The sequence below is a fragment of the Belonocnema kinseyi genome, chromosome 7 (assembly GCF_010883055.1).
Source record: "Belonocnema kinseyi isolate 2016_QV_RU_SX_M_011 chromosome 7, B_treatae_v1, whole genome shotgun sequence".
Taxonomy (NCBI): Eukaryota; Metazoa; Arthropoda; class Insecta; order Hymenoptera; family Cynipidae; genus Belonocnema; species Belonocnema kinseyi.
In genome coordinates, this window is record NC_046663.1 from 117,782,523 (window position 1) to 117,792,292 (window position 9,770).

Sequence of the window (9,770 nt, forward strand, 5' to 3'; positions counted from 1 at the left end):
AAATGGAAGAGACCCTCTTCTTAAAATGGTCAGGAATCACGAGGAAGTGGGCAAAGGAGCATTTCTGTACAAAGCAGCGGAGGAGGCTGCTGAAGCACTCGGGCTTGACTTCAGTATTAGGGGTAAGCAAAATGCATCAAATCTAATCTATCTCGAGTACTCACTCCTGAAAGCCCGGATTAAGCTTTCTTAATCCGGGCTTTCCGTACAAGAGAAAAACTTTCGTGAACAGCTCCTCGATAAGAGGATGCACGGTATCTTCCACAGAAATGTGAAGGATCAGTCAATGTCTTGTGAGCTAACGTTTGCTTTCCTTAAACCGCCCGGATTCAAGTCTGGTACAGAGGGTTTCATTTTTGCATGCAAGACGGTGTCATTTCCACCTTAACATACCGTCGCCACATTTTGAGCCAAGACATTCCCGATGATAGCTGCAGGGCGTGCCATGCACACCCCGAGCATTTAGCTCACATACTATCTAGTTGTCCAACACACGCGGGAACGACCTACATTCAAAGGCACAATGCGGCACTAAGAGTACTTTATTACCATCTCTGTCACTCCTACGGCATTCACCTTAATATCGCTCCTATAAATGCTCCTAGGGAAATTGAGTCAATCGTCGAGAATGGGAAGTGCCGCATATACTGGAACTTTATATTCTCGACAGTTGTTTCTGTTGCTCACTCGAGGCCTAACATGGTTCTTCTTGACTTCGAGAAGCGAACCAAGTTCGTTATCGAATTTTCGGCACCACCTGACAAAAACATCATAGCCAAGAAGAATGAAAAGAAAGAGAGGTATCGAGACCTTATAAGGGAGTTGCAACGATTGTACCCGGAATATTCTGTTAAACTGATCGTCCTTATCATCGGCGCTCTTGGAGGTGCCAAGCTTTCACTTGCTAATAGCCTAAAAAGCATCCCTGCGTGTCAACAATATGCTAGAACACTTGCGGGGAAAATGCAGAAGGCGATTGTCCTTGGGTCGCTCCGTATTCTTAGGGTGCACGAAGCTTTTGCTGGATCGTCGTATTGATTGCGTTACAGACTGTAATGACCTATCTCACGGTCGTGAGATGTGTTTGTGACTGAAATTTTACCGCGATTTCACTGGGAGCGGGTGCAATTTTTCAGATTAGCATCCGCTCCCGACGAAATCCTGCGATTTTCTTTATGAAAAATTTTTAATTATATAATTAAAAATTTGTCATAAGTACAACCGCAGGATTTCGCCGGGAGCGGGTGCTAATCTGAAAAATTGCACTCTCTTCAGCGAAATCGCGGTAAAATTTCAGCCATAACCACGTCTCACAACCGTGAGATAGATGGTTACAGTCTGTAAAGGAATCAATACGACGATCCAGCAAAAGTTTCGTGTGCCCTGAGAACACAGAGCGGCCCAAGGACTACCGCCTTCTGCATTTCTCCTGCAAGTGTTCTAGCATATTGTTGACACGCGGGGATGCTTTTCAGGCTATTAACCAGTGAAAGCTTGGCACCTCCAAGAGCGCCGATGATAAGGACGATTAGCTTAACAGAATTTTCCTTGTATAACCGTCGCAAATCGCTTATAAGCTCTTTATACCTCCCTTTCTTTTCATTCTTCTTGTCCGTGATGTTTTTGTCAGCTGGTGCCGAAAATCGAAAACAATCATAGTTCATTTCTCGATATCAAGGATAACTATGTCAGGCCTCGATTGCGCAAAAGAAACAATTGTCGAGAATATGAAGTACCAGTATATGCGGCACTTCCCATTCTCGACATTTAACTCAATTTCCCTAGAAGCATTTAGAGGAGCGATATTAAGGTTAATGCCGTAAGAGTGGCAGAGATGGTAATAAAGCACTCTTGGTGCCGCATTGTGGCTTTGGATGCAGGTCGTTCCCGCAAGAGTTGGACAATGCCAATGTCTTGCAATGCCAAAAATGAAACCCTCCGTACCAGACTTCAATCCGGCGATTTAAGGAAAGCAAACGTTAGCTCACACGACATTGACTGATCCTCCACATTTCTATGGAAGATACCGTGCACCCTCTTATTAAAGAGCTGTTCACTTCTTCCACTTCTTCGTGCCTACTTCTGCGTGCCCACTTCTTCGTGCTTCCTGACCATTTTAGGAAGAGGGTCTCTGTTCCATTTGCGACTCCATGTGCTGTACCCAGAATAACCCTGTCGTGAAGACATTCAAGATTCAATATTCCGCGATCACCTTGACGGCGTGAGGTGTACAGTCGCGGAACAGAAGACTTATGATGCGTGCGTTTTTTCATGTGCATAACCTTTCTTGCCCCGATAGCAAGGGATCTGAGCTCGTTCTTTGTCCATGGAACCACTCCCAATGAATAGACTACTACCGGGACGGCAAGCATGTTCGTTGCAGATACTTTGTTCCTCGCCGACAGTTCGGAAGTCCAAATCTGCCGGATGAGACGTTTGTATCTGCTTCGGAGAGTATCCTTTATAGATGTCACATCCTGAATGCGGCTCTGTGGTACGCTCCAGCGCTCTCTCCAGTGCAAAGGTGTCGTATAGCGCTTCTATCGACGAGATCAGGGTCTTCAGGGATGCCATTAAGTTTTCCTCGCTTCAAATAAACCTTGGCGCATTTGCCTCACCCATATTCCATTCCAATTTCCTTAGTATATCGTTCGACAATCCCTAGAGCTAGATGTAGTTGCTCTTTGTTTTTAGCATAAATCTTAAGATCGTCCATGTAAAATACATGAGTGACCTTGTACTTTCGACCTGCAGGTTTGCCGCAAAGGTACCCGTCGGAATGGCGAGGTGCTAGAGATAGTGGCAATAATGTAAGACAAAAGAGGAGTGGGCTCATGGTGTCGCCGTGAAAGACACCTCTCTGAAAGGTCTCCTTGTTAGATGTCACACGATTTTTTCCAGATGAGATAGTAAATCTGGTATTCCAAAGCGGCAGATGATAAGTCTATGGGAGATCGAATCGAAAGCTTTTCGATAATCAATCCGGGGGATTTCAGGTATTTGAGGTGATATCACAGATATAGCGGCCGCTATATTAGATCGGCCATTATTAACCCTCTCACCGTACACCAGTACGAATTCGTAATTCACAAATGTGAGGTACCCCGCCAGGATCTACTGTCGTTGAGTACGCGCCATTTGGGCACCGTTGCCTACTTACAATATTAGCAGACTGCAATACATTTATTAAATTATATTGAAAAGAAAACAGATTTTTGCATGCAATCACCATCATAAATCATAAATAAATTTGATATTGATGAAATTTTTTTTACACTTTCGTAATGTATTTTCAGTAATGATCAATCATTCAATAATCAATCATTATCTATTCATCAATTTTTCAGAATACTTCACAGATTTTTTATGATAAATAAATGGTTTCACTGTATTTTATTGTTATTTAATATATCATCTCTTATTTGTCCACTCTAAAATCTCCAAATTCCAGTTTCGAAAATATAGTAACTTCAGGAGCACGAAAAAATATTAGAGGCTGCCCATATGTTACGTAATCATAATAGTGGGGTAGGGGGTTATGTGTATGATTACGAATGATTACATAGGGAGGCGGTATTGTTTGAGTGATTACGTAGTCATACGTTTAAGTTTCTATTTTCATAAACAGGGTGGCCACAAGATTGAATATTTAAATTTTCCTGGCAATTCCCTGACTTTTCCCTGACATTTAGACGAATTTCCCTGACAGGAAATTATTTTAAAAAGCGAATAAGGTTTCAATAATGTGCCAAGCAAAATAGTGAAACAAGCCAGAAAAATGAGCTATACATGGCAGTATAGATTAATTAAGGTCAGACAACTCAGCGGCGCCACTAACAAAAAACAAGATGTCATATAATGGATATTTTGGCTATTTTTTGTTGTTATTATTCAACCAAAAAAAAATTAATTTTGTTCCATTAGTTTTTGTGCTCTTTTTTTGCTTTACAATGCGCTATGAATCGCTTTTGTAAAATCAACCCTTATTTTTTTTATTGCCCCCTGTAATGAAAAAAGTATTAAGAAATGACTAGGATAGATTTTTTTTGCTATTTATCTGCTTTCCAATGTGATATGAAGCACTTTCTTTTTTAATAAACCCTTAATTTAAACAGCAGCCCTCTGTGCTGCAAAAAATTATTTTTAAAAAAGAAACTATCCAGATGCAAAATACTTATAAAATATTAACATATAGTAATATTTTTAAAGCGTATCTGACGAGCAAAATTATTCTTCACCCCTAATCGTTACAAAAACAACCCCCGTATTTGTATCCGAATACAAACCTGCAGGCTGCTTCCAAAAATTGTATACGTTAACTGTTAGGATTTTTGTGCTTGTTCTTTATTTTCCAATAGCATATTAATCGTTTTTGTAAAATTAACCCTTATGTAAAAAAGCAACAACCTGCAATGAAAACACGCACTGAAAAAAGTAGTTATATAAATAGATGGAACTTACTTATAAAATAGTAAAATGTTACTTTCAAGCATAATTATTTCTCAGTCCTAATCTTTACAAAAATGACCATCATAATGTACAAGCTAAAATTGCAACATCTTTCACAACATTATTTTCCAGTCTATGTGTGTATATTCAAAAAATATAATTTACCTTTTTCGATACATCTTTTAATGCATTTAAACTACTTCCAGCACAAAAAATTCTTAACGAAAAAAATCCACGTTCATATAACGAACAATCTGAATGTGTGAGTAGGGATGCTGGGCTTCTACATTTATGTTGTAAAATACATTTTGGCTTTTATATGTGTAATAACCTATGAGAACCATTTGTCCAAATCATATTCACAAAAAATGCATTTCGTTCTGTACATAATTGTCATATAATTTCAAGTCGCCAATTTATTATCTCCTTCAAATACAGGGCCGTGGTCTTTCTACTAATAAATATTCAAGATTCAAACTTGTGGAAATTCGATTTTATTAAGTTAGTTCGGTTTCTTCAATTTACCAGTGGGTTTACATGGTAAGGGATCATGTTCCAACTGCCCCCGGGAACCACCGTAACGTGAAATATGACTTAGTTTGAAGAGAAGGTCTTTCAGAACCTTTTCGACTCTGCTACTATAAAAATTTCTCGAATTTCGAACTTATCCAAGTATAGCAGTCACCTGGGTTTTCGACAGACCCAATGCTCAGAGTTACGAAATAACCTACCTTAGTGGAACCCATATAAATTCGACCTTATCCAGGTAGATCGGACACATGATTTTTTTATGGACTCAATGTTGTAAGGAATCAAGGTTTAGTATCCCCATAAAACTACCCTTATCGCAAAATTCGTCTGAATTTGATTAATGGTATACTATGTACATTTCTGGATAACTGCATTAGGGAAACCCATACAAGTTCAACGTTATCCAGGTAGAACGTTCACTTGATTTTTTATCGGCTGAATGCTGTAAATGATCAAGTTTTATTAAACCCAAAAAACTGTCCTTATCGTGAAGTTAATTTTAATTTTATTGGTATTATATGACAATTTTGTACAGAACGGGATGCATTTTTTTCGAATGTGATTTGGGCAAATGGTTCTCATAGATAAGAAATCAAAGATAAAACACAGTAGCTAAAAGCGAAAACATATTTTACAACATACATATAGATCCCCAGTGTCCCTATTTACAAAAGTGCTTTTTAGGATTTTAAAACGATTTCAACTTATCTTTAAAAATAGTTTTGATAACTGCTTGAAAAAAATTATTTTAGAAAAAGTCTGGTCTCAAAAAATTTTCAGCCGTTCTGGACATTTAGATTGTTCTTTATATAAGAATGGATTTTACTCGTTAATAATTGTTGTGCTGGATGTTGTTCAAAAGCATTAAAAGATGCATCGAAAATGGTAAATTATATTCTTTGAGTATACACACATAGACTGGAAAATAATTTAGATGAGAAATAATTATGCTTAAAAGTACTATGTTACTATTTTATAAGTAAGTTGTATCTATGTATATATCGACCTTCTTCAATACGTGTTTTCATTACAGGGTGTTTCTTTTATATAGAAGGGTTAATTTTACAAAAGCGATTTATATGACATTGGAAAATAAATGAAGAGCACACACATTAAGAGCACGACAATCCCAACAGTTAATGTATATAATTTTTGGCATCAGTCTGCACCAGTCATAATTTGCTCCTTAGTTGTGCTTTAAAAATATCGTGTTAATATTTTGTAAGTATTTTCCATTTAGATAGTTTCCTTTTTTTTAAATACAATTTTACAGCACAGGGGGCTGCTTTTTAAAATAAGGGTTTATTTTACAAAAGTGTTTATATCACATTGGAAATAAAAAAATGTAGCCTAGTCCCTTTTTAATACTTTTTTTCATTACGGGGGGGGGGGGGTAATTTTTTAAAACAAGGTTTGATTTAACAAAGGCGATTCATATCCCATTTTAAAGCCGCTGAGTTTTCTGACCTGATTAATGAACTAAAGGATATGTATCCAAACTGTAAATAAAGAAATAACTACAAATAAAACACTAAGAATCGAATTATATTTCTAAAGAATGTACATTGAAAAATATTTATATTGATATAGGGAAATGCTTCTAAATATTATAAAAACATATAAATTTCCATTTTCCCTGACAGCTGCTTCATTTCCCTAACATTTCCCTGACTTCCTTGACGAACTTTATTTTCCCTGACATTTCCCTGACATGTGGCCACCCTGATAAATCTTTTCTTGAGATAATAGCGCCATTTGAATCTATCAAGGAAGACTAAAGAAATTCGAAATTCTTCTTTCACTCTGCAGTTTGAAAAGACAATAAATTAACGTTTTTATGACATTGTGTGATTTTTTATATAATTGATTATATAATGCTCTAGTTAAATTTAGAAATTTTCTTCTGACTTCCAACCACTGAACCCAGAGAGATGACTATTTTATAGGTCTTAAAGAGGATTACGTAATCAAGAGTGGGGGGAATCAAATGATTATTTTTTATTACACCGGGGGGAGGGTGAAGAATTGATTACGTAGTATATGCATGGGCCCCTTCGTACAATTCAATTTAAAGAAAAAAATCACTTAAAAAAACATAATTTCTTTATAACAATTTTTTTATAACATAACCTATTTTTTCGTCAATTTAAATTGCAACAGTGTATTCTACGGGACATTTGACCCTAAGATCGTGTACCTATCTATATGTTTCGAACATTTTTGTCATTTATAAATTCGCAGCTGAAATCGTGAAATCCCAATTTACACTAGCATACGGTTTGCGGGTGCTGGAATCAAGTGTACGGCGAGAGGGTTAACTATCAACTCTTGACTTCGTATTAGTTCTCAGTGGCCACCGAACCCCTTATACCATGATTTTTCAGGCATTTAGTGGAGTTATTACGTATTTATGGGGATATTCGGGGGTTGCGATCACCATATTGGATCCAGCATTCTGAATTGTGCAATTCCGACTGCGGATTCGTAATCAGCGATCCCAAAAAAATAATATATATCACCTTTAAGGAAAGACCCTGAAAAGCTCAGATGTTAAGCTAACATTTACACTTGGTTTCGATATATATACCAGAGGAGGTCGAAGTATTTTGAAGAGAAGTCTATGAAGTGCAGCATAGACTGGACGAAGACTAAGAAAATATAAATAGCGTCAAGGAGACTTCTGGCGGAAGAAGTTTCCTTCAACCCATCAGCATTTGGCCCGTATTTTCACCTCATATTTAAAATCGGAAGAGCCAATTCCGGAGTGGTTGGTGGAAGGGCGCACAATACTCCTGCCGAAAATGGGCAACTTAGCTGACCCGAAGAATTACAGGCCAATCACTTATCTGAACATACTGCATAAGATATTCAGAGCTAACCTAAATGATAGGATTGTTCGGGCAATTGAACCTGTGTGGCAAGAAATGTATGAACAACGAGGCTCAAAGAAAGGCTTAGCGGAATGTTGGGAGAATCTGCTTATCGATAGATGTGTCTGCAAAGATGCAGCATTCAACCTTGGGTGCATAGAGAGATTGATGCCGCTTTGGAAAACCAGATTTACTACCTCATCTGGCAAAAATCGTGTGACAACTAACAAGGTCACGTTTCAGAGAGGTGTCTTTCAAGGCGGCATCATGAGCCCACTCCTCTTTTGCCTTACATTAATCCAACTCACTCTAGCACTTCGTCATTCCAATGGGTACTTGTGCGGAAAACCTGCAAATCGAAAGTACATGGTCACTCATGTATTTTACATGGACGATCTTAAGATCTATGGTAAAATCAAAGAGCAACCACACCTAGCTCTAGCGATTGTCGAACGACATACTAAGGAAATTGGAATGGAATTTGGGTTAGACAAATGCGCTCAGGTTTATTTGAAGCGAAGAAAACTTAATGGCATCCCTGAAGATCCTGAGCTCGTTGATAGAAGCGCTATACGACACCTTTGCGCTTGAGAGACTTATACATACCTGGGCGTACCACAGAGCCGCATTCAGGATGTGAAATCTATAAAGGATACTCTCCGAAGCAGATACAAACGTCTCATCCGGCAGATTTGGTCTTTCGAACTGTCGGTGAGGAACAAAGTATCTGCAACGAACATGCTTGCCGTCCCGGTAGTACTCTATTCATTTGTAGTGGTTCCATGGACGAAGAACGAGCTCAGATCCCTTGATATCGGGACAAGAAAGGTTATGCACATGAACAAAAGCATGCATCTTAAGTCTTCTGTTCCGCGACTGTACACCTCACGCCGTCAAGGTGATCGCGAAATATTGAGTCTTGAATGTCTTCACAACAGGAGGAGGAGGAGGCTGCTGACACACTCGAACTTAACTTCAGTATTAGGAGTGAGCAAAATGCTTCAAATCTTATTTATCTCGAGTACTCACTCCTGAAAGCCCGGATTAAGAAAGCACAATAGAAAAACTTTCGTGAACAGCTCCTCGATAAGAGGATGCACGGTACCTTCCATAGAAATGTGGAGGATCAGTCAATGTCGTGTGAGCTAACGTTTGCTTTCCTTAAATTGCCGGATTGAAGTCTGGTATGGAGGGTTTCATTTTGGCATGCCAAGACGGTGTAATTTCCACCTTAACACACCGCCGCCACATTTTGACCCAAGACATTCCAGATGATAGCTACAGGGCGTGCCATGCACATCCCGAGCATATAGCTCACATACTATCTAGTGGTCCACCTCATGCGGGAACGACCTACATCCAAAGGCACAATGCGGCACTAAGAGTGCTTTATTACCATCTCTGTCACTCTTACGACATTAACCATAATACCGCTCTTCTAAATGCTCCTAGGGAAATCGAGTCAATTGTCGAGAATGGCAAGTGCCGCATATACTGAAACAGCTGACAAAAACATCATAGTCAGGGAGAATGAAAAGAAAGACTCCCTTATAAGGGAGTTGCAACGATTGTAACCGGAATATTCTGTTAAACTAATCGTCCTTATCATCGGTGCTCTTGCAGGTGACAAGCTTCCACTCGTTAATAGCTTGAAAAGCATCCATGCGTGTCAACAATATGCTAAAACATTTGCGAGAAAAATACAGACGGCAGTTGTCCTTGGATTCTCCGTGTTCTCAGGGTGCACGAAACTTTTGCCGGATCGTCGTATTGATTCCGTTACAGACTGTAACAGCCTATCACACGGTTGTGAGACGTGGTTGTGGCTGAAACTTTACCGCGATTTCGCTGGGAGCGGGTGCAATTTTTCAGATTAGCACCCGCTCCCGGCGAAATCCTGCGGTTGTTCTCATGAAAAAT

At 38.9% G+C, this 9,770-nt stretch overlaps 1 protein-coding gene across 5 annotated transcripts in view; it reads right to left on the reverse strand.

The window, feature by feature from the left end:
- Window positions 1-9,770, reverse strand: part of LOC117176068 — a 54,553-nt gene that overhangs the window by 19,869 nt on the left and 24,914 nt on the right. The window lies entirely within an intron of this gene.